Source organism: Heptranchias perlo, chromosome 40 (genome assembly GCF_035084215.1).
Source record: "Heptranchias perlo isolate sHepPer1 chromosome 40, sHepPer1.hap1, whole genome shotgun sequence".
NCBI classification, from domain to species: domain Eukaryota; kingdom Metazoa; phylum Chordata; class Chondrichthyes; order Hexanchiformes; family Hexanchidae; genus Heptranchias; species Heptranchias perlo.
The window spans coordinates 6,715,170-6,736,879 of NC_090364.1; the positions used below are offsets into that span (position 1 = coordinate 6,715,170).

At 44.8% G+C, this 21,710-nt stretch overlaps 1 protein-coding gene across 2 annotated transcripts in view; it reads left to right on the plus strand.

Annotated features, from left to right (window-relative positions):
* lrrc4ba (leucine rich repeat containing 4Ba) overlaps positions 1-21,710 on the plus strand; it is a 103,295-nt gene that overhangs the window by 34,434 nt on the left and 47,151 nt on the right. Inside the window, exon 1 of one of the 2 annotated variants that reach the window (XM_067974483.1) lies at positions 16,442-16,460. The exons of the other annotated variant lie outside the window; for it this stretch is intronic. The gene's annotated coding sequence lies outside the window, so the exon portion shown is untranslated. Of the gene's footprint in view, positions 1-16,441; positions 16,461-21,710 lie in introns of those variants that run through there. 2 annotated transcript variants of the gene reach the window in all.

Genomic DNA, 21,710 nt, shown 5'->3' on the forward strand with positions numbered 1-21,710 from the left:
CTCGGAGGGTTGAAGACACCAGGCCGGTGACCCGAATGGGCCGAGCAACTGGAGGCAGCCGTAGGCTCGAGAAGCTGACCCCGGAGTGGCATGGGGAGTGGCTCACTCCCGGGCGAGCCTAATTGGCTTCATTGTGGCTCTTTTATTTTGCGGTACTAATGCGCTGTCACTTCTCCCCGCACAGTGCTCACTTGGTGATGCATCACAACGGGCTAAAAATATTCAAGAGCGATGGTCACTTTGGGAAATGTCAGGCCCCAGAGAGGAATGGAATCAATCTTTCAGAGCAGCGCTCTGAGCTTGCAGAGTGCTACTTAAAAATGCTTGACAGTTAACATTAAGAACCTGGCGTTGAGTAGCTCAAACTTCTGAGGTCGGGGTGGGTGTGGGGGTCGGGAATGGCATCAAAGTCGGGAGAGGGGAGAGGGGAGATTGAGGCAGGAGATGGCCCACGGTTTCCTTGTGGGGCTTTGAGGAGCTCTCCTGCTCCTTCCCCGCACAGGCCTCAGGTTAAAATTGCAGTCGGGCCCTGATGGTGTCATCACTGTGGCCATTTCAACTGCCTGTCGACCTGATCTCTGCCTGGCAGGCAGGGTTAAAATCGGGCCTTAGGAATGAATTACAATTGATTTAGGTCAATTGCACTGCCAGGAGGTTGCAGTCCTAAAGCCCTGTGGACCAGAAGGCTGTTGATTCAATATCCAATCTATGCCGAGGTATCTGATCTAGGTCGAGGCAGTGGTTTGATCGCTTGCCTGGGACGTGGGTGGGGGGGGTGAAAGAAAATCATCCAGGGTTCCATCTCCTGATCGTAATCTAGTCCAGGCTCACACATGAAGCATACTGTGGCATGGTGCCAGGCAAAGGTTGGAGTCATAAGAGTCAAAGGGGATAGATCTTAGGATTGCCAATACTGATTGGAGGCATTCCTGGAGGTTTGATCACATGATGCTCTGACCACATGACATCTGATCACGTGATGCCTCATCACGTGACAACATGCGGGCGGACTGCGGCGGGAAATCTAAATCACTGATCTCCCGGGTTGCTACAGGCAGCGTCAGGATCGGAACCCAAATTCCAGGAGACTCCTGGTCATTCCGGGAGGGTTGGGAGCCCCAGTAGATCTCGACTTTGTGCGATAGTGTAAAACGGGTGACAGCGAATCGGCAGCTCGTTTCACATCTCTCCCGACTGACTTCAGTGGGAATAAAAATGGGGAGAGATGTAAAACAGACTGCCGACTGGCTATCACCCATTTTACACTATCGCACAAAGTCAAAATTATACCCAGTGCCTTCAAAAAAGAAGGGAAGAAGAAAAGGAGGCGGGGGGAATCTAGTCAGGATCAAAGTTATATCTTTGAATAGAGTGAGGTACTTTCAAAATAAAAATGTTTCAATAGTAAAAAAACAATGTTTGACATGACAGCACTCAGCTGGGATGGGCTCATTCCCATTGATTCACCCACCTCGCCCCTCCACAATAACGCAGGTCAATTTGGAATCCCCCGTCCTCTGTGACTGTGTCGCATTCCTTTCCTTATTTCATCTCAATCCAGTGCAAAGCTCGGGGATAGTTATAAGAAAGCCTTCAGTGTCACCCCTCCATCACTGCCCCAGCAGGCTGCAGCTAACATACAATGCGCTCCTGTGAGAGCAGAGGTGGTGCAGGCGGCCCCTGTGTGCAGGAAGGACTGAGGCAGAAGTGTAGCATCCTTGAGATAGCACACTTCTTTTGTGGTGGGGGGGGGACCATTAAAAGCAGAGTCTGTTGCACCATCAGGCCGACAGTACGACAATTGGAACTCCGGCAGACTCTCCATCTGCAGAGATAACGGGCCAGATTTTTGGCATAGTATCTAATGGCGCCTGCCATTAGTTAGACTTGCTCTTGCACGTTTAGGTTTTTAAAATTATTTGCATGGCAAGTTGCTGATAACTGGGCAGTGAGAGGCAACCGGTCATCTGAGACCTGAGTGAACAGGGCAAGCAACTGTGTATCTCCTGTGCTGAGCCGGGAACAAACAGTACCCACTCCTCGTTAGATTTAAACTTACCCACAAACTATCCACGGGCTTTTGGGCGCCAACTTGCTGTAATAGGGAGTGGAAAAAAGTGCTGCCTCCTCTCCCGGGCATCTGTGAGCTGTGTGCGCGGGGAAAGGAACCGCGTATCCCCTCAACCAATCAGATTGCAGCATCCTTGGCGAGCCGGGCAGCGTGAGAACCAGGAAGTGAAAGTTACAACAGTAAATTCAATGTAAAATCAGTTAGAGAAAGCGAAATAGAGAGAGGGAAAGAAATATTGAATTAAAAGACAGAGATAAAAGACAAAGGAAAACTTAAAATGTTAATTTTTTTTCTTTTAAATGCCCAACAACAATTAAAATTGGAAGGAATGAGACTCCACATTTTTAAAAGTTAATTTTCAGTGCCAAAGAGGTTGTTTGGCAGTCGTTAAGACTTACCACGCGTTAAAAGTTAGCTTAGACCTAAAGGAAACCCAGTGTACTTTTTTCTGTGTAGATTAGTTCGTTTCCAGCTGGGCAGGAGAGCAACTTTGCGCTGGTCCATTTATTTCACCAGGGATCCTGCTGGCGATCTGTCCTTCCCGCGTTTGACAGTGCATGTGTGCTCGCTGGAAGTCGCTGTTCCAATTGCCCTGAACCCTGTTAGCATCGCCGTTATTTTAAGAGCAAATTCGGGGCCAGCAATTAAAACCTGAAGGAATGAGACTCCACACTTGTAATAGTTAATTTTCAGTGCCAGCGAGATTGATTGGCAATAATTAACAATTACCACGTCGTTAATAGAGTACTTACGCTTGGAATGATGGGACTTAAGTATCTGCGGTGAGTTTAGTTCGTATCTACCATGCAAATACAGCAACGTCACGCTGTTCGATGCGTTTCAACGGTGAGGCAGACGGCGAGATGCCATTTTCGCGAAGCTAACAGCGGAACGACACTCCTCGGACAGCAACATTTGGATATCCGTGTTTAACCGCGCATCTGTCCCTCGCCTGAAGTTGCTGTACCATTTACACATATATAATGGCGAGCACCATTAACCTCACCGTTATTTTTTTACCTGGGCCATTCTGTACAAAGACACTAAGTCACTGTGATGCCCTCACTAGTCGAATAGGCTGCTGACACTCACACTGGAAGAATAGCCAGTTGCACGAAATCTTAAAAGACAGCAACTGGTGCAAATGGAACTGTACCACATGAGAGTCGGTGCCTCCAGGAGAGGAGGGAGGAAAAAAATAACCCAGAAAATCTTAATTAAATCTTAATTCCTGGGGCAGCGGAGAGGTTAATTCCACATTCAATCACGGTACTGGATGAATTTTACTATTAGCACATTGATCGAAGTGCACTGTACAATAAGTCTGTCGCTAATGAACATGCACTTGGCACAGTCTTCCTCATTTATTTGCAGGTCAAGATGCTCATTACCCACTGACTGTATATATATCTCACCTTAAAAATTAAAAAACCAGCATCTCTCGAAAAAAAAATATTTCTGTGACAAATCACCAAACATGACAAGGTTAGTGTTTTTAACGTTAATTGGGAGGCTTCTGTTAACCCTCCAAGTACCAATGGAGCCTTTTGCTCACAGCTATCTGCCGACCAATTTTGGATCCAATTGTCAACATGGCCCCTCACCCCCTCCCTCAGCCATGGGTGAATGGTGGCTTAGCCTTGCCCATGAGATTCTCTTCTCCCTGCCAACTGGAAGGGCCATTGATCAAAAGAGGTTGGAGAACTCTAAACCAATTGGGCACAAGGCCATGGTACAAAACTACCCATCATTGGACTTGAATTGATAATAGATTTGCAAGTGAATGGTTTCTAGGTGTCAGCTGTGACTCAGTGGTAGCACTCTCGCCTCTGAGTCAGAAGGTTGTGGGCTCAAGTCCCACTCCAGAGCCTTGAGCACAGAATGTAAGCTGACACTTCAGTGCAGTACTGAGGGAGCGCTGCACTGTCGGATGAGACGCTAAACCGAGGCCCCGTCTGCCCTCTGAGGTGGACATGAAAGATCCCACAGCACTATTTTGAAGATGAACAGAGGAGTTCTCCCCGGTGTCCTGGCCAATATTTATCCCTCAACCAACATCACTAAAACAGATTATCACATTGCTGTTTGTGGGATCTTGCTGTGCGCAAATTGGCTGCTGCGTTTCCTACGTTACAACAGTGACTGCACTTCAAAGGTTCTTCATTGGCACTTTTAAAGTCCTGCAGTTGTGAAAGGTGCTATATAAATGCAAGTTCATTCTTAGGGAACGGGAAATGTCACGTTGTTGCAGTTGAGGTCCTCAGGCATGCAGCTCCCAAACCCTGGCGTTCCAGCCCACGAAGCCCCGATAACCTTGATGAGACGGAATAGAAGGAGCTTTACTCTGTATCTAACCCGTGCTGTACCTACCCTGGGAGTGTTTGATGGGACAGTATAGAAGGAGCTTTACTCTGTATCTAACCCATGCTGTACCTACCCTGGGAGTGTTTGATGGGACAGTATAGAAGGAGCTTTACTCTGTATCTAACCCATGCTGTACCTACCCTGGGAGTGTTTGATGGGACAGTATAGAAGGAGCTTTACTCTGTATCTAACCCATGCTGTACCTACCCTGGGAGTGTTTGATGGGGAAATATAGAAAGAGCTTTACTCTGCATCTAACACTTGATGAGGACAGGTTGTCATAGATTAGGCTTGTATTCCCTTGAGTATAACAGATTAACGGGTGATCTAATTGAGGTGTTTAAGATGATTAAAGGATTCGATAGGGTAGATAGGGAGAAACTATTTCCTCTGGTGGGAGGAGTCCAGAGCAAGTGGGCATAACCTTAAAATTAGAGCTAAACACTTGGGGGCAATGTCAGGAAGCACTTCGTCACACAAAGGGGAGTGGAAATCTGGAATTCTCTTGCCCCAAAAAGCTGTTGAGGCTGGGGGGGCCAATTGAAAATTCCAACCTGAGATTGATAGATTTTTGTTAAGTCAAGGGTGTTAAAGGTTACGGAACCAAGGTTACGGAACCAAGATACAGATCAACCATGATCTAATTGAATGGCGGAACAGCCTCGAGGGGCTGAATGGCCTACTTCTGTTCCTATGGGGTGTGTCCATAGGAGGAAAGAAGTGGAGATTTCTCGGTAGTGTGGTGGGGACGCTCGTAAGCTTGGTGAAGGGTTTCTGCATCGCTGACCAGGAAAAAAATTTGCAGCACAAATAGTGTGCAGCTGCCACTTAGTTAAGATAGGCACAGTACATCCCAGCAGTGGAATACCGTGGATGTAAATTTTGAGCTTGATTCTGCACTTTCCCCTGCCATCCCCTTGTGTGATGCATGGATGTTCCAATACATTCGCTCTCTGCCACATACAGATGCTTCAGTATCTCCCGCACACAGACCTGGCAACACAGAGACTAATCATATACCTGAAGCCTCAACTCAAGCTGTAAACAAAAACGTGACCGAAGGCAAAAGACTGCATCTGCCTCATCGGCCAAGAAGGACGGCCAAATGATATCCCTATCTGAAGCAGATTCAATAGTAACTTTCAAAAGGGAATTGGATATATATTCGGAGAATCGTACAGCACAGAAGGAGGCCATTTGGCCTGTCTTTTCCTATTAATGCCACTCCCCTGCTCTTTCCCCACAGCTCTGCAAATTTTCCCCCTTTCAAGTATTTATCCAACTCCCTTTTGAAAGTTACTATTGAATCTGCTTCCATCGCCCTTTCAGGCAGCGCGTTCCAAATCATAGCAACTCGCTATGTAAAAAATTTTCTCCTCATCTCCCCTTTGGTTCCTTTGCCAATTATCTTAAATCTGTGTCCTGCCAGTGGAAACAGTTTCTCCCCATGTACTCTATCAAAACCCCTTAACATTTTGGAACACCTCTATTAAATCTCCCCTTAACCTTCTCATCTCTAAAGAGAACAATTTGGAAATATTTGCAGGGCTATGAGGAAAGAGCAGGGGAGTGGGATAATTGGATAGCTCTTTCAAAGAGCCGGCACAGGCACGATGGGCTGAATGGCCTCCTTCCGCGCTGTAAGATTCTACGGTCTCTCAGGATACATGCTCCTTCTCAAACGCTGCTAGCGATATCACACATTCCGCACCACTTAGTTGTTAGTGTGAGAACAAAGAGCTCCAAACAATTCTGTTCTGTGAAACGAAAAGACAGCTTTAAAAAAATGCAACGTTAATGGAGGCCTCAGGGTACATTGTAGAAACACAACTACCTTCCTACATGATCTCCCTCCTCCCCGCATCCCCACTGTGTTAAGTCAAGACTCATTGTATCATCTCCTACTCTAACTTGCAAATATAAGACTAAACATAAGAGGTCAGGGAGCAGGAGAAACTTTTTTACACAGAGGGTTGTGAGACTGTAGAATGCACTAAAGAGTTAGTGATTGAAGCAGAGACCAGGTCAACATTTAAGAATAAGTTAGGTAGATGGTTGAAGCAGACGCCTACATCCCATGAATGAATAAAAAGAAAATGGAACTGAAGGGATTTGGGAACAGGGTGGGTACATGGGACTAGAACGAATGCTCCTATGAAGGATTAACACCAGAGTATTGGAGTTCATCTTTAGAGGAATACGTTACAAAAGCAGGGAGGTAATGTTAGATAGAACCTTGGTTGGACCACACTCGGAGTACTGAGCACAGTTCTAGACTCCATACTACGAAACGCACATCGAAGCACTGGAGAAAGTGCAGAAAAGATTTACAAGGATGCAACTCTTTCACTATAACTCACTATAAATATAACTATAACTCAATAACTCATTGAGGGCACTATCGAGTAAGAGTGTGGAGACTGGGCCTCTTTTCTCTGGAAAAGAGAAGACTAAGGAGTGTAGAAATGCATGAACAGTTACTTGACCATATTAAAGAAGAAATGCATTTTGGATATTTGACCATGTTAACTCTTTGGCTCACATAATGGGGTAGCTACAGCACACACACACAGAAAGACACAATTGTGTAATTACGTTTAAGCCTTGGTATGTTGATAATTAAGTTGGCTGTGCAGGTGCTTAGTACCGTCTGGCCCCCCGAGCAGATAAGGGTATTGCTGACTATAAAATATAATGAGAATACAGTTTCTTGAGAGGCCATGTGGCCTTGAGACTGACTTCAGCCAAGAATGTAGGGAGGATAAATGTGCTCAGGCCTACGTGCCAATATAGGAATGAGCTATGGACGTCCAGAGGGGGCAGGCTCACTACTTGATTGACCAACTACCTGAACCAATAAAGAATGTACATGTATGCCCATATTCTATGACAAGTGGGCATTACTAATTAAACTGTATAAATGTGAACTGTTTCCTTTGTTCAGTGAAGAGGTTGTTCTGACCATTGTTCAGAGTACAGCTTCCCTTGTAAACAAGTCAATTAAAGTAAAACTTTTCCCTTTGTGATACTGGTCTGAGTGTGTTAGTGTATTGGTATAGTGTTAAGTTTCGACAGGAGACCTGATAGAGGTCTTTAAAATTATGAAGAGGTTCGATAATGTGGACGAGGAGAAATTGTTTCCACTTGTGGGTGAGTCCAGAACAAGGGCGCATCAATGTAAGATACCCATTAACGGATCATATAAAGAATTTAGGAGGAATTTCTTTACTGAGAGTGGTGAGAATGCGGAACTCGCTGCCACATGGAGTGGATGAAGCAGATAGCAATGATAAATTTAAGGAGAGGCTTGATGCATACATGTGGGAGAAGGGAATAGAGGGATATGGGGACAGGATGGGAAGAGATAATTAGAATGGGAGGAGGCTCATGTGGAGTATAAGCACCAGCCTAGACCAGTTGGGCCGAATCCTGTGCTTAGGTTCAATATACGGACCCTTTTCAACGTGTTGGCCTCCTGCACTTTGACCCTTTACCTAACTTTCTCAGTTCTTAAGATAATTATTATCATAATGTAGCTTTGTTTGCTATCTGGGTCTCATCTGTCGGTTCTATGACAGGCTGGTGTCCTGACCACTCACAATCTAGAAATCTTTGCTCACTACAAAGCAGTGCTCCTGGGGGAGATTAACCAGCTAATACATCTTATCTGATTTGCTATGTTCAATCAAATGGTAAGAATCAAAATTTCAGCTATTTGAGACTTGAGCACAAAATCTAGGCTGACACTGCAGTGCAGTACTGAGGGAGCATTGCAATGTTGGAGGTGCCATTTTTCGGATGAGACGTTAAACCGAGGCCCCATCTAACCTCTCAGGTGGATGTAAAAGGTCCCAAGGTACTATTTCGAAAAAGAGAAGGGGAGTTGTCTCCGGTGCCCAGGCCAATATTTAACCCTCAACCAACAGAATGATAAAACAGATGATCTGGTGATTATCTCATTGCTGTTTGTGGAACCTTGCTGTGCCCAAATTGGCTGCCATGTTTCCTACATTACAAGAGTGACTACGCCTTGAAAGTATTTTATTGGTTGTAAAGCGTTTTGGGTGGTCCTGAGGCCATGAAAGGTACAATATAAACTCCTTCCTCTCCTCTCTTCTCTCTTCTCCTCTCTTCTCCTCTCTTCTCTATGATATTGTCATACAATATAATTGCAAGAGGAATTCGGATCACCAGAGCTGACCTTTGACCCCAAAACCAGAAGCAGTGCTGCTGACAGGGCAATTGATTGAGTGGGAGGTCAGCTCCCAACCTCAGAAACCCCTTCCACACCTATGCCCCATGGGGCAAGTCTGCTTCATGAACAGATTTACCTCTCGCCCGCCCCCATTTCACTTCAACAGAATTCCACTGAGCGGAATGACCCATAATTCCTCATTCTATTTATTTGTGGTCATTAAGATGAACAACACTAGTGCTGGGGAATGGGATACTTTCCATTTCAGACACCGAGGAGTCGATTTCAATGGGAGGCGGGGTCGGTGGATTGGGGGAGTGGTGATCAGGGGAGAGCGGCAGTCTCGAGCGATGGCGCCATGGGAGGCCCGGAAAGATTTTAGCTCCTTGGCCTCGTTATGCTACGGTAGATTGGACTCCCGCCCGAACTCGGCAGGTATCAGTACCCAGCGGGCGGGCGAGAGCAGGGATGTCGGGATATATGAGGCCGCTGCTGAGGACGTGACAGAACGGATCCTGGCACTACAGGAAGGATGTGATCGCTTTGGAGAGGGTGCAGAGGAGATTCACCAGGATGTTACCAGGGCTGGAGCGCTTCAGCTATGAAGAGAGACTGGGAAGATTGGGTTTGTTTTCCTTGGAGCAGAGGAGGCTGAGGGGGGACATGATTGAGGTGTACAAAATTATGAGGGGCATAGATAGGATGGATACTAAGGAGCTTTTTCCCTTCGTTGAGGGTTCTATAACAAGGGGGCATAGATTCAAGGTAAAAGGCGGGAGGTTTAGAGGGGATTTGAGAAAGAACTTTTTCACCCAGAGGGTGGTTGGAGTCTGGAACTCACTGCCTGAGAGGGTTGTGGAGGCAGGAACCCTCACAACATTCAAGAAGCATTTGGATGAGCACTTGAAATGCCATAGCATACAAGGCTACGGACCAAATGCTGGAATATGGGATTAGATTAGACTGGGCTTGATGGCCGGCGCGGACACGATGGGCCGAAGGGCCTCTATCCGTGCTGTATAACTCTATGACTCTATGATAGTTTGTGGGGAGGAGGGGGGTGGAGGAAGGGTCCGGGGGGGGCAATCATTGGCAGGGGAGGGTGAAGCCCAGGACAGGGGAGGTGCAAGGTTTTCTTGCGAAGACCTGGAGAAGCACTGGGTGCTGAGGAGAATTCCATCGTCCCAACTGCTGCCTTGGCTGAGATCAGCTGCCTCAGTGAAGATTGGGATAAAACCTGGGACCGCCAACAGAAAATCGGATGGTGGCTTAAAGTAGACTCGTGGTTATGGTACTGGACTAACAATCCTTGAGTTCAAATTTAATTTTTTTTTTTAAATCTGCTAATTTGTGGACTGGTGCCAGAAAGTGACCATGAAAGCTGCTGGATTGATATAAAAACCCAACTGGTTCACTGAAGTCCTTCGGGGATGGGAGCCTCCCAGTTTGTGCTACACATGACTTCTGTTCAACACTAGATGGCTGCCTCTTAACGCCCTCAGGGCAATTAGAGATGGGCAACAAATGCTGCCTTGCCCATGTCACCATGACCCAAGAGTAAAATTTAATTAAAACAAGCATCAAATATTCTACCCGCTGTGAGGAAGAGGTGGCACTTTAACAAGGAAATTCAGACAGATCTACTGGGACAGCCAGCGCAGGGAAGAGCATCTGCCTAAGAAACTGTGATGAGGGATGGATGGTATCTGTCACATGAAAGGTGGACAATCAGTGGAGCATGAAACCCAGCACAGTATGAGATGTTTGCTTTGTAATGTTAGAGAAAGCCCTGCCTGCAGCCAGTAGGAGCTGGGAGTGTAGGTGGCTCAATTGACTTCAGATTGACTGAGATGCTTTTTCTGGAAGCTTAAACGATGATGTCACTTGCACTAAAGATTTTGTGGCGGTACCTGCGGGCGAATTAGTGACAAAACAAGCAGCTCAAGCCTACCTGGCAATTATGACACATACGGGGAACATCTCTTAAAATGATTCATCCGTACCTTACTGTATCTCCCTGTATTTATAGAAGAAAGAACTTGCATTTATATAGCGCCTTTCATGACCTCTGGAAGTCCCAAAGCGCTTTACAGCCAACGAAGTACTTTTTTGAAATGTAGTCACTGTTGTAATGTAGGAAACACGGCAGCCAATTTGCGCACAGCAAGATCCCACAAACAGCAACGTGATAATGACCATCTGTTTTTAGTGATGTTGGTTGAGGGATAAATATTGGCCAGGACACCGGGGAGAACTCCCCTGCTCTTCTTCGAAATAGTGCCGTGGGATCTTTTATGTCCATCTGAGAGGGCAGATGGAGACTCAATTTAACGTCTCATCCGAAAGACAGCACCTCCGACAGGGCAGCACCCTCTCAGCACTGCACTGGAACGTCAGCCTAGATTTTGTGCTCAAGTCTCTGGAGTGGGACTTGAACGCACCATCTTCAGACTCAGAGGCGAAAATGCTACCACTGAGCCATGGCTGACACCAAAATATATAAATATTAACCAAAAGTTAAGACCTAGCTGAATAAACCAGGCTTCAAAATGGAGCAAAACTCAAGATCCAGGTTCCTGACACAGGACTGACCTCTGAGGGACAAAACTAGTGGGATGGATTTCTAAGAGGTGATCGTCAATTTAATGAGGGTGTTTAAGAAATTTCTTGGTGAATTATTTAAGTTTTTACATTACAAACGCTATTACCATGTCCTCAGGTTGCTGACGAAACAAGATGGCAGCCAAAAACATTTTCAAAGCTATTTTGAGCAGTTCCATTGGTTTGCCTTGTCCTGCTTGTTTCTTATATATTGGTACCTGTGTTCGTTCTTCGTTAGTACTTTTCATAACCACTTACTGCTTATTGTTTGTTGGGTTCTCTACGTGCTCAGCCAATACCTCAGGCAATCAGCATCTGTCGAAAACTTAATTACCTATTATACACAATGCATTAACTCCAAACACTTATTTTCAGACAAGTAAGAATTTTAATTAAAAGAAACTTGAGCTCAAGTGGAAGGGTGTCTAATACAATGGTTAGAACCACCTCTTCACTGAACAGAGGAAACAGTTAACTTTTATACAGTTCAATTAGTAATGTCTGTCTATCATAGAATATGGGCGTACATGTACATTCTTATTGGTTCAAGTGGTTAGTCAATCAAAAATAGGGAACCCACCCTCTAGTTTCTCATGACTGCCTCGTGATTCTTAAACATTGTCTGGGAAAACACATTTCCTTAGTAACACTGTTTCTTATCAGTGGTTCTATACCTAGTCTCAAGGCTATATGGTCATTAATTTCTGTGGGTCAGACAGTTATCTCATAAGCAGACAATAGCTCTTCTGTGTGTCTTTGCTGGGAACTGGAACATAAGCTTTCTATTATATTCAGCTGGTCAGCTAACATGGTCAACTTATCCATCATGCCTTTCAGCTTTATGGTTTAGGTGTATTAGAAAGTTAATTTGGTCAGGCATTTCTTTATGGTTTTCCACACATCATGTAGTTCACTGTGATTAGTTGTTTTAGGAATATATTTGAGCCACTCACAAGCAATTGTGACATACGCTTGCAAGATGAAAAACATTCATATTATAGATATATGCCATATAATAATATACACAAGGTGCTGCATCCCTGTTTTTATAATATACACACAGTTCTGTATCCCTGTATTTATAATATACACAAGGTGCTGCATCCCTGTTTTTATAATATACACACAGTTCTGTATCCCTGTATTTATAATATACACAAGGTGCTGTATCCCTGTATTTATAATATACACACAGTTCTGTATCCCTGTATTTGTAATATACACACAGTTCTGTATCCCTGTATTTATAATATACACACAGTTCTGTATCCCTGTATTTGTAATATACACACAGTTCTGTATCCCTGTATTTATAATATACACACAGTTCTGTATCCCTGTATTTGTAATATACACACAGTTCTGTATCCCTGTATTTATAATATACACACAGTTCTGTATCCCTGTATTTGTAATATACACACAGTTCTGTATCCCTGTATTTATAATATACAGATGGTTCTGTATCCCTGTATTTATAATATACACACAGTTCTGTATCCCTGTATTTATAATATACACAGAGTTCTGTATCCCTCTATTTATAATATACACAAGATGCTGTATCCCTGTATTTATAATATACAGACGGTTCTGTATCCCTGTATTTATAATATACACACAGTTCTGTATCCCTGTATTTATAATATACACACAGTTCTGTATCCCTGTATTTATAATATACAGACGGTTCTGTATCCCTGTATTTATAATATGCACATGGTGTTGTATCCCTGGATTTATAATATACACACAGTTCTGTATCCCTGTATTTATAATATACTCACAGTTCTGTATCCCTGTATTTATAATATGCACATGGTGTTGTATCCCTGTATTTGTAATAAACACACAGTTCTGTATCCCTGTATTTATAATATACACATGGTGCTGTACCCCTCTATTTATAATATACACACAGTTCTGTATCCCTGTATTTATAATGTACACACAGTTCTATATCCCTGTATTTATAATGTACACACAGTGTTGTATCAGAGCAGAACTAGCAGCTCGAAAGATGGCATGCCAGGCTGTCCTGGCTCACTCTATTGCAGGCAGACCTCCTCTTTTGCATTGTCCCACTGCCCTCTCTGGAGTAGTACCATTGGGAGGCTTGCCTGCTGCGTTGGCAGTCAGGAACTGGCACAGGTGATACAGGCTGCTCTCAAGAGAGTTGTGAGCCTGCAGGAGTGCATTGTTTCAGCCTGCTACTCGAGGATAAGACCATTGCAAGGTCTTATACTGTACGTCTGCTTGTCCGATCCTGGTTTGCCTCATGAGCAGAGTGCAGAGCTGTCAATCACTCTACCCTGTGTAACAAACATTGCCAATTATAAGTACATAGCCTTGTAACAACACTTGCTTGTACCTAGCTAAAGAAACATTAAGAAATTGGCAAACAATGGTTGTTACAATCCTCAGCCCTGTACACATCGACAAAGGACAAGGAATGCCAGCACGGAATACGACCTGCAATGAACAAGCTCCACGTTAACCCTTTCTCTGTCAATTCTGATAAAGTAGAATCTCCCACTCCAGCGATTTGAGCACATAATCTAGGCTGACCCGCCTAGTGCAGTACTGAGGGAGTGCCGCACTGTCCGGAGGTGCCGTCTTTCAGAAGAGGCGTTAAACCGAGACCCCCCCCCCTCTGCCATAAAAGATCCCACAGTGCTATTTCGAAGAGTGGGGGAGTTCTCCCTGGTGGCCTGACCAAATTAATCCCTCAATCAAAACGTAAATGATCTCGTCAATGATTGGCCTTTTGCAAATTGGCTGCCATGTTTCCTACATTACAACAGTGACTACACTTTAAAAAGTAATTCATTGGCTGTAAAATGCTTTGGGACGTCATGAGGTCGTGAAAGGTGCTATAAAAATACAAGTTCCTTCCTTCCTTCCTTCCGCCCTTCCCTCCCTCCTTGGTGCATTTCTCTCCCCTTTAACCTAGGGCACTGAAACCAATTGCAGAGCCCCAGCTGCTGCCTTGGGCTGAGATCTGCTAACCCACCGCAGGCTACGGCTGGAACCCGAGACCTTCTGTTGTTTGTGGCTCGATGCCACACCAGGCGCTGACTATTGGGGCGGCCCCAAAATGTAAAATGTATTGAGACAATTAAATACAAAAGAAGTGTTGCTATAGCACCTCACTCTGCAGTGCTTTTGATTCACCGCCATGTGGTTGAGGTCACCAAAAGATGTTTTTAAGGCTCAAAGACAAACGCACTGTTATACGACTCAAATTGCACAGCTGAGTACCCTGCATTGTGGAAATCCAACTCGGAGAAACACTTCCAACCCGCAGTGGGAAAGATGGTATAGATTCCAAAGGTGACTGAGGGTACACCTTGTAAAAGTATAGTAAAGCGGTGTAGAAAAGGTAACAACAGAACACTGCTTCAAGGTAAACTATGGCAATGTTCAAACTGGTGAAGGGTGAATTTAGGACTGATGTTATGGGTTTCTTGGACTACTGGTGGAAGTGAAAACCTTAATGTCATTCAGGAGTCAGTTAAGACGCTGAGATGTGGGAATGCTTTCTGAGTGGATGAGCTAAGATGCCTTTCCTCATCCGTATTTAACTTGTGATGTCCGTACTCTCTGGAATACCAACCCTAAACCCATCCATCTACCTCTGACCTCAAAATCTACTTCATTGGCCAAGTCGTCTAACTTCCTGCTCTGTATCCGTCACTCCTCCTGTAAAGCACCATGAAGGGTATCATTTGTTATTGATGATTACACAGTTACCACCCAACCATTGGTATACAGTTCCCATTTTGTTTTGAGCAGCAATTTACCACTGCCTCGAATTCAAGACCTCAACAGTAGATACAAGGCAAATGATTGTGGGTTCAAGTCCCACTCCAGAGACTTGAGCACATAATCTAGGTTAACACTTCACTGTAGTACTGAGGGAGTGCTGCACTGCCAGAGGTGCCGTCTTTCAGATTAGATGTTAAACTGAGGCCCAGTCTGCCCATTTAGATGGACCTAAAAGATCCCGAGGCACTATTTCGAAGAAGACCAGGGGAGTTCTCCCCGGTGTCCTGGGCAATGTTTATCCCTCAACCAACATCACTAAAAAAACAGATCATTTGGTCATTTTCACATTGCTGTTTGTGGAACCTTGCTGTACACAAATTGGTTGCTGCGTTTCCTACGTTACAACATTGACTACACTTCAAAAGTACTTAATTGGCTATAAACCGCTTTGGGACATCCTGAGGTTGTGAAAGGCGCTATATAAATGCAAGTCCTTTTTTCGTTTAGTGACCCAGAAATGATCCTCTTGACCTTTGTTAACAGGTTTTTTTTCTGCTGATAGTAACTGAGACAAAATGGCACCACACACAAACATAAGGCCTTAGAAAGGGGGCAGAAGAGATTTACTAGAATGATTCCAGGGTTGAGGGAATTCAGTTATGTGGATAGACTGGTGAAGCTGGGGTTGTTCTCCTCGGAACAGTGACAGTTGCAAGGAGATTTGATAGAGGCATCCAAAATCATGAAGGGTCTAGACAGAGTAGATAGAGAGAAACTGTTCCCATTGGCAGAAGGGTCAAGAACCAGAGGGCATAGATTTAAGGTGATTGGCAAAAGAACCGAAGGTGACATGAGGGAAAACCTTTTTATGCAGCAAGTGGTTAGGATCTGGAATACACTGTCCGAGGGGGTGGTGGAGGCAGATTCAATCATGGCCTTCAGAAGGGAACTGGATAAGTACTTGAAAGGAAAAAATTTGCAGGGCTACGGGGATAGGACGGGGGACTGGGACTAGCTGGATTGCTCTTGCATAGAGCCGGCACGGACTCGATGGGCCGAATGGCCGCCTTCCGTGCTGTAACCTTTGTATGATTCTATGATTCCAAGGGAGCATGAGCTTCAAACATTCGTGAAAGGATTTGTTAAAGGGGAAAAGGGCATCTCTTCCCAAAATAACTTTTACCTATAGGAAGCGGATGTTGAAAGGCCCAGGCTAAAAATTACGCCCCCCACCCCCACCACAAACAAAATACTAAAACAAAAAAAGACAAGCAGCGGGCTCCAGAAAGCCCCTCATGACATACGAAGAATGATGAAGATGAAGGTGAAGACGGATGGAGAAGCAAGGCCAAAGATGGCCTTGTGGTACCAAAAACATATTGATTGCTCCGGAAAGAAATGTGACCATATTTTGCTGTCTCACAAGCGAAAGGAGCTTATCCACTGAGGCCCCAGATCCCAGTAAGTTATTTTTAACATTCTATTGTGTCACTGCAATTCAAATGTAATTCATTGTATGCGAAGGGCTTTGAGAGGTTTCTGAGAGATGTGATAAGGCTCTTTCTTTCCTTAACATACTAAGAGATACAATAGGTGAGGTTGGTAAAACACCATCGCCAATGCTTATCCATACCTGACAAAAAATACATTTGTGCCTTATGCCGTGATCTTTCCTTAGTTGATGCAGTGTGCAAGGTTTAAAAGCCACCTTTTATATCCATATAGCTGAGTCTGTGTCCAATTCCTGTGGAAAAAAAGCACCATTATCTCTTCTTGAAGAGGAGACAGAAGATAAGGTGGAAGACGAGGACGAGGACACAGTGGCACTGGACATCGAATAACTGAGGGTCACACGACTGAGAACAGGGAAAGGCTGGAGGGTGTCACCTCAGCTGTGTCATTTTCCACAAAGGCCCTCCAATGAAGAGGTCATCCAATTTTGAGCCAGGAAAACATGAAGTGATAGTTCAGCCACATAGCCTAGGAGCTGCCTTCTTATCTGTTCCATATTCTGAGAGCAGGAGCCAGGGATGCTCAGAGAACACTGAATTTAAATTTTTTTGATGCTGTGCAGAGTAGCTTCAGCTGTATAATAATGCTTTATCTTTATGTCGCACTATGCACATTGGCTGGGTACAAGTAACCAAGCAGATTGTCCTTTTTGTGCTCGCTGATCTACATTGGCTCCCGGTCCAGCAATGCCTCGATTTTAAAATTCTCATCCTTGTGTTCTGATCCCTCCATGGCCTCGCTCCTCCCTATCTCTATAACCTCCTCCGGCCCTACAAACCCTCCGAGATCTCTGCGATCCTCCAGCTCTGGCCTCTTGTGTGCATCTTCGCCCTTCCATTGGTGGCCGTGCCTTCAGCTGCCTAGGCCCTAGGCTGTGCAGTTCTCTCCCTAAGCCTCTCTACCTCTCTCTCCTCCTTTAAGTCTTTGACCAAGTTTTTTGGTCACCTGTCCTAATATCTCCTTATGTGGCTCATTGTCACATCATGTCTGATTACGCTCCTGTGAAACGTCTTGGGGACGTTTTGCTACGTTAAAGGCGCTATATAAATGCAAGTTTTTGTTGTTGTCATTCTTTGTCAACCAACCCCCTTCCCAGCACAAACTCATGGATGCCGCCAAGTATACCTTCTTAGAGTTTCCACCCAGCCAGCCAGGCAGGATCACTGGTGCAACCTGGAGTGCCACTGTGGCTAATGTGCCCTTCCTCTCCGAGGCTGACTTTCAGGAGCATCTTCGTAGTGACCCTAAAGTTCTACTCGAAATAGAATTTACAGCACAGAAACCGGCCATTCGGCCCAACTGGGCTATGCCAGTGTTGACCGCTAACACCTTTTTACTGCATCTATTATTTGTTTATCTTTTTACTGAATCCTTACGGAATATTAAAAAAAAATTTCATTGCTTTAAGCGTCCGAGTTCTTTTTCCTTAATGGCAGAAAGTTGCTTTCAAATTTAAGGTCAATTTTTAAAAAATCCGTCAGAAGAGTCCGTACTGTGAAGGGAGGGGGTCTTGTGTCTTGCACTTTCACTTTCAGTTCATGTTCTCTAAGGTGGGCTATATTTTATCTGGTGGCTCCTCATTTCCTCACCATGCAAATTTAGAGGTAGCTTATTCTACTGGCCAGGTCATTCTTATAAGTAAATAGAGTACAATTTTCATCTGTCATTTTTATTTACTGGAAATAAAGTACATAATATAATTTCTTCCAGAAAGAAAGAATTTGCATTTATATAGCGCCTTTCCTCAGGACGTCTCAAAGCGCTTTACAGCCAATGAGGTACTTTTGAAGTGGAGTCACTGTTGTGATGTAGGAAACGTAGCTGCTAATTTGTGCACAGCAAGATCCCACAAACAGTAAATGAGGCCACGACCAGAGCATCTGTTTTGGTGACGTTGCTTGAGGGATAAATATTTAAATAATATTTATTTCAGTGACATTGTGGCCCAGTGAATGGGGACCTGAGAGAAAGAGGTAGACACCATTAGGGGAGAGTTAGAGAGCCTGATGGTGAGGGGGACAAAAGGAAGTGAGACCTTCATAGGGACCTGGTTGGGAAGAGGAAGAAAGAATGAGAAAGAGGAAGTGCGTTTGAATGAAGGTTACAAAAGAGAGACCTTATTCTGGCATTGCGGAGAGAAAGAAAGAGACTTCTATTGAATGGGAGCAAGAAGACAGAGTGAGATATACAATATTGGGGGAGGGGTGGAGAGAGCAGCTTGGTGAGAAGGGAAGTCCCTGTTGAAGGGGCAAGAGGCAAGAGGATGCCCTGTTGAGCAGGGGAGAGGGGGAGAAAGAGACAGGAAGAGTAACTTTATTGTGGAAAATGGATGGGAGACCTGACTGGTGGGAGTGGGAGGGATGGCTGCTGTCACTCTCAGTGTACCCACATTATAAAACACCACATGCTGACACTCGTTGTGAGCAGGGCAACAGGGGTTTCCATTAGACTTTAAGATCCACACAGAGAAGTTTACCAGTTGCAGTTTCTGCATCAAAGATGAGTTGAGTTAGCTTGTAAGTATTCTGTTCCCAGCGACTTTCGAAACGCTGTCTCCTTCACTGGAGTTACTTCAATATTCCTGCAATAGCCACTCAGCTCAAAAGATTACAATACCATCCTACTGAGATATTCTGGCCATGAACTGCCCCCAGGTGAGGAGCCAATAATGGGACCCTCAGAGCCAGTAATGAGTTCCTCTGGGCCAGTAATTATACCCTCAGGGATAGCTACAACTGCAGTCTCTGAAACAAACCATCATCCTTTCTCACTCTCCAAACAATGCAGAGGTAAGTTTCATTGCCTTGCTTGTGTCTTCTCCCCAACACACTAAATAACATTCATTGGATATGACAACAGGAGTGAGGGGAAAGTATTTTAAAGGATTCCTGACATTTGGTCATAATGGTCTGTTCTGATGGGAACAACTGATGGGAAGGAGAGTCTTTTTTCTTGGTGCTTTTGTTTTCAGCGCCATTGGGCGAGCAAGGGAAGAATGACGCAGGGTTTCCCACTCCTGACTGCTATCTAGCAACCCTATCTAGGGTTTGGCTATGATGCTCCCTCTCCCCACCCACTAACAAGAAATGAAAGAAAGAATTTGCATTTATATAGCGCCTTTCACGACCTCAAGACATCCAAAAGCACTTAACAGCCAATGAATACTTTTGAAGTGTAGTCACTGTTGAAATGTAGGAAATGCGACAGACCTATTTGCGCACAGCAAGATCCCACAAACAGCAACGTGATAATGACCAGATAATCTGTTTTGAGATGTTGGTTGAGGGATAAATATTGGACACCGGGTGGAACTCCCTGCCCTTCATCAAAACAGTACCATGGGATCTTTTACGTCCACCTGAGAGGGCAGACGGGGCCTCGGTTTGATGTCTCATCTGAGAGACGGCACCTCCAACAGTGCAGCACTCCCTCGGTGCTGCACTCGGGTGTCAGCCTAGATTTTGTGCTCAAGTCTTTAGAGTGGGACTTGAACCCACAACCTTCTGACTCAGAGGCGAGAACGCTAACGGCTGAGCATTAACACCGAAATAGCCTGGCAGCACTCACGGGCAAGGGTTACACAAGGATACGAGGGGGTGGCAGCACTTATGGAACTGAACACCAGCCAAGCAGTCGATGCCCTTTAGAAGAGGGGAAAAGGAGAAAATTGACAGGGAGCATTGATTGATCACAGAAAATGTAAATCGATCTCCCCCTCCTGGCTGCGATTCAATGACGTGGCCAGGTTGTCAAGGAGTACAGTGTGGACCTTCTTTACACGAGACTGGTACTGTTTAAGTGCACCTGTGTTCAGTGCCACCGTGCTTCTTAACACCACAGATTAAGCAGACGCAGGTCCATGTGAACATGAGAAATTTTTGGAACATGGAGAAGCGATGAGACCCAACAATTTATCACACATCACCTCACCCACCCTACCACTGCATCATATCCCTTAAACCCGTCTCTCTCCTCAAATGCATGTAATCTCTAATTGTTCCATTTACACTGTTCACTTCAATGCCCTGCCTTGTTCCACTTGTCTCCCCTTCTCACCCCTAACCTCCTTATTTTTAAACTTGTCCTCACTGGTATTTGAACTCTGTGCTGCCGCGAACAGTTTGCCCAGATCAATTTTTGTCAGTTCCCTTCTCATTTCAGTCCCTTCTCTTCCAAAGAAAGCAAGCCTTTTGATTCACCATGGTGGACTATGGACTGATGATTCGGGTTTCCAGAACATATTTTAAATGTGTCAGTTGTTCTCTCCCTCTTTGCCTACAAGACGCAAGTTGTATATGGCAGTTCATTTCATTATAAGTCAGCTCTGTCTCACCGCAACATAGGTGCAGCATCTGAGATCTGGGTTGTGTAGATGGTTGGACTACTGATCATTCATCTCCCTGGGCTTGAAATCAAACCGAGCTGATGGGATGTGTCTTCTCTCTTGATCAGCTGTCAAGGTTCTATATGAACTGAGTTTGGCCAATTTCAATCTGGTTTGACAACAACTTGCATTTATATAGCGCCTTTGATGCAGTAAAACGTCACAAGGCGCTTCAGAGGCGCATAACCAGACAAAAAAATTGATATGGAGCCAAAGAAGGAGATACTGGGACTGGTAGCAAAAAGCTTGGTCAAAGATGTAGGTTTTAAGGAGAGGTTTGGAGAGGGACTTCCAGCAATGGTGGTCTTAATCCAGCACCCAATGGGCAAACATCTGCAGAACAGAGCTCCTCAAAATTCAACACCAGTTGGCATTAGGGCAATCTTACTGAGGCCACAAGGATGGCTGATGTGGGGAATAGAAATAGTAGAGTGAGGTACACAGGAGTGCTCCTCTGAGACTGGGGTTAAGGTACATTGGGACAAGAAATCCTCAGGATGCTTTGTGTAAATGATTCATGAAGATTTCCTCTCTGGTAATTCTAGGCCAATTGTAAATACATTTTAAAAAATGTTTAAAATACCAAACAGCAGCAATCTTTACAAACACACTTACAACATCCGTTACACATGGGAACTAGAGGAATTCTTACCTAATAGTTGGGGCAGTGTAGAGGGGACATCCATGTTGTATCTGACCTGGGAATGCTGGATGAGGCAATGTAGAGGGAGCTATCCTCTGTATCTAATCCTTGCTGTATCTGACCTGTGAGTGCTGGGAGCAATGTAGAGGGAGCTTTCCTCTGTATCTAACCC